Consider the following 4,672-nt stretch of genomic DNA (forward strand, 5'->3'; position numbering starts at 1 on the left):
GTCCGCCCAAGGAAGGTAACCGATGGGCGAAAGACCAGAGAATATTTTGATGCCACTCCCAACCTTATCGTCCATCTCATCACAGGTATACATGGAAAAATATATCCACAGACACATGCAAAATCGACCTCGGCGGAATTTGAGCTCAGAACGCAAGGACGAACGATATGCTGCTGAGCATTTTGTCCGGAATGCCAACGATTCTTTTCAACTCTAGGCACAAGACCGAAAATTTTTGGTGAGGGGGCTAGTCGATTAGATCGACCTCAGTGCGCAACTGGTACTTAGTTAATCGACCTCAGAAGGATGAAAGGCTAGGTTGACCACGCCGCAATTTGAACTCAGAACACAAAGACAGACAAAATACGGTTCATTGATGAAACCATTTTTTGTCTGGGAAGGATCACAGGGTAGTTTAATCGACTTCTTGCATTTCGTGACCGTTATGCTAAAAACTATGGCTTTAAGTCCAACATAAAATTTACGTTTTGTTTTTCAAAAACTTGCGTTGAATTTTTGGACAAAAAAGTTAAGATTTCTGGGGGCAGAATAGTGACAGAGTTAGTTTGCAAGTCCACGTCATCCCACATTTACCTCCACCAACGCTCCGTACACTATTATGTCAAACACGATTATAGTGAATCACGATTAAAGGAAATAGGAAATCAGATAGCTTAGATTAGCAAAGAAAGTTAAACCTTCACGCATAATCTTATCAGACACAATACAATATGTGACAGAATTCCTTTAGTGATTAACTGGCACTGAAATTTCGCTGGCATTTCAAGTGTTGCATGAAAGTTACCAGCATGTTGCTGAAAATTATCCTCGTTTCAAATAGATATTTCCTCAGCCGCCTATTGTAGCCTTTAGACGGAATAAAAATATAAGACTATTGACCTCCGTTTCTGACTCCAAGAAAATTAACATTGGAGTATCTGCACGCTGTACCTTGAAAAATAGCCGCAAGGTAGGTAAGTCCTGTTTATTGTGCAACAAGATGAGTTAAGTGAATTCCATCAGGAATCATTACAGAAATGCTATGATTTATACAGAAGGTGGGACATGTAGAGATTCCTATTTGGTGTACGTGACAGAATGCACGAAACACGGCTTGATTTATGTTGATTTTAAACAAAAGATTTAATGGGCACAGATATGACGTCAGGCTGAACGGATGAAAGGCAAAGTCGACCCCGGCGGAATTTGAACTCCTCAGAACAATAACAGCAGTTCGACAGAACTTGCCGAACCTTTTCCTTCAAACGGCTACAACTCTGAAAAAAACTTGGAAGTGCATATTCTCAAAAAATATTCTGAATCTGCTATACTTTCAATACTCAAAACGCATGACGAGAAATATGTTTGCGGGTTATTAATATCACAGCCTGGAGGAATGAATAAAACGACAGGAGAATTTAAGGAAACTGTTTGATTAAATATTCTTTTTACTTTTCTTTTTTACTTTTTTTTTTTGTGTCTTTTTCTTTTCGCCAGTTATAAAATTATTATTGTTGTTGGCAATTATTTATTATTGTTTGATGGCATGCACTGCTCTCTCACTCAATAATAATAATAATAATGATAAACTTTTCTACTGAAGGCATAAGGCCTGAAATTTGTGGGGTAAGGACTGGTCGATTACATTGACCACGGTGTTTCACTGGTACTTAATTTATCGATCGCGAAAGGATGAAAGGCAAAGTCATCCTCGGTGGAATTTGAACTCAGTACGAGCGACACGCGAAATACACTTAACCATTTCATCCAGCGTGCTAACGATTCTGCCAGCTTGCCGCCTGTGATGACGATGACGATGATGACGACGACAACGACGATGATGATGGTGATGACGGTGACGTTAATGACAGCAATATCTGCTAACATAAGCACACAGACACGGGATTATAAGAAGGCGACACTCGACTCCAGTATTTGTTTGTATCCTCCCTAAATGCTTCAGAGACAACGTCATCCTAGGATAGATTTGAATGCAGAATGCGAAGAATTTTTTCCAATGTTCTGTTGATTATGCCTTCCATTGCACATATATTATCAAATTCTTCGACGATTTCTGCAGAGACCGTTGCCTGATTTCGGTTTAGAAATGCGTCAATAACACCTTGGGCATAAGTAAAAGAATACTAAATTAAGTAAACTAACACTTAACCAAAATATAAGAAACAGAGATAAGAGAATTAGAACAAGGACGCATCGAGAAATATTTGACAAATAAAGAAGCTGACAACAGACTACAAAACGTGGCCACGTCGTTAAGAAGTTTGCTTTCCAAGCATGAGGTATTGGGTTCGGTCGCATCGCGTGGCGCTCTAGGCGAACCAAATAACTTTTGAAATAGCCCCGGACCTACCAAAGTTTTGTGAGTACATTCAAACCTGCAAAGAAGCCCATCCTATATATATTATATGTATATATACAAATATTCTATAATCATATAGATAATTATAGTCAGAGGTCAGTTAATTGCATCGCCACGTACTGCATTAGAAATAAGAGCTAAATACCTTTTCTACTACCATAAAGATCTCCGAGATAGAAACACTTCTGTTTTTAAAGTAGGCCTAAGTAAAAAAGTGTGTTACTGTCTGGGAGATCTTTATGGTAGTATATATATATATATATATCTATATATATATATATAATTATTATTATTATTATTAAAATATATACATATATATACAGAAGGAGAGAGAGAGAAAGCAAAAACGTGGCCCCTGTCGAAGGCCCCGGCAAAGTTGATCGATGGTTTCGATAGCAGAACCTTGAGAATCATTGAGAGCATCAAATGGCACCATGACGTTTGCAACAATGAACTGCATGCGCAGACGCATCAGAGCACAGATTTCCACCTCATAGCTATTTGTCGATTGCGCTGGTACGGTCATGTTCTTTGTCTCTCGCTAGATCATCCTTCAAGAGCTTTACCCTCATTCGATGTAGCAGCTGCGAGTTGAAAGAGACCTCATGGTAGGATCCCACTCAAGATGGATGGACGTGATTAAAGAAGATCTCCAGAACTTCGACGTCACCTCGGAGGATACAGAGGGGTTGGCACGGGAGCGCCAGCGATAGAAAGCACTGGTGAACCTGGTCGGCTCAAAGCATGATCACGGCCCTATGACCCCTAACCTGAGATACCCAGAACCCCATCAAGCAAGCAAGTGAGCGAGCAAGCAAGCAAGCATACATTTCCTTGTCTGCCCTAATTTCGTTATCTCTGTTTAGTATTAATTTATTTAATTTAGAATTAGTAAACTTCTATTCAAGGTGTTCTTGATGCAATTTTTAAAACTGTATTCATGCAAATTTCTTGATAGGATTCGTGCCTGATAAGATATGTACTCGTCATATGCTGGGTTAAATGACGGGGAAAAAATTGGGCAATTAGAGGCATAGCCGACAGAACACCGTGTATTTTCAGGCAATCATTGCCTGAAAATATACGGCATCCTATACAGTCTTGTCCAACCATTGTATATTCAGAGGTATGGAGCTAGTAATAGCACACATTTAAATATATATATATGTATATATATTTGGGTGTGAATGGTTTCGTAAAGCTGTGTCGAGCTTTACAATTCTGTAATTAATGCGAATAGAATTTTTTTTATAAGCTTCTTATCGCGTGCAAATAATGGGGCATATAAGCGCTCGACAGAAAAAAGTAGTAGGATTTCCTGTATGCGTGGGACTCGAACCCACATCCCTTTGTTAAAGCGGCTAAGTATGTTACCGATTACACCAGCGAACTAACCTGCTCCTTTCTGTCAAATTTAAGAAGCATATTATTTTGTAGTTGTTTTTGAAAACAAACTTTATGTGCTTTCAGTGCAAATGACAACACAAGGGTTGGCATTTGTAAATTATGCTTAACGGAATCGCTAATCATACTTCTCCACCACAACCCCTCATTACTTAATAGATTCTCAGATGTAATACTGTCTTGTAAACACAGGTTCTACTCATCATTTGTCCATTTCATTAAATCTATGTAATACCATAACTATAATTATCCTTAATTAGCCCTTGGGCTAATTCAGAAACTCATACTATATTAAGTATACTGTCCATAATACATACATGTACACACACGCGCGCGCACACACACACGTGTGTGTGTGAGAGTGTAAGTGCCTGTGTACATGCAAGTGTTATGCGTGTGCCAAGATTGTATGCCTGAACTGATTATTATTCATAGAATTCGACTAGTATTTAACCTAACCGAAATCGATATGATGAAAAGCTGTCTGTCTATTAATGAAGAGTTGTAATGTCGGAGGAAAATAAATACTGCGACATATAGGCCGGTGCCATTGGGTCAGACCATAAACGAGCATAAGCGGTCAATCATTAAAATATAGCTTTGGTGTCCGAGCAATAAATCATTCTGATGTTAAGAACAATAACTGAGCCAAGTGAAAGAATCATCGTTTGTTCGGTTTCCTGGACTCTTTCGTTTCTAAATCGTCATCATAGCGAAGAGACTGTTTGCAGACTGTTTCGAAATCTCCTTTTATCGTTATTTGATTGTTAATAAACGTAACGAACTTTATGGGAAATATGAGGTTCTTCAGACTTCGTATTTCCATCAATTGATATTCATATACGCTACACACACACACACACACACACACACACACACACACACACA

At 38.7% G+C, this 4,672-nt stretch overlaps 1 long non-coding RNA gene across 1 annotated transcript in view; it reads right to left on the bottom strand.

Moving 5' to 3' along the window:
- Nucleotides 1–4,672, bottom strand: part of LOC128249185 (uncharacterized) — a 201,660-nt gene that overhangs the window by 15,605 nt on the left and 181,383 nt on the right. The window lies entirely within an intron of this gene.

The sequence above is a fragment of the Octopus bimaculoides genome, chromosome 12 (assembly GCF_001194135.2).
Source record: "Octopus bimaculoides isolate UCB-OBI-ISO-001 chromosome 12, ASM119413v2, whole genome shotgun sequence".
Lineage (NCBI taxonomy): Eukaryota > Metazoa > Mollusca > Cephalopoda > Octopoda > Octopodidae > Octopus > Octopus bimaculoides.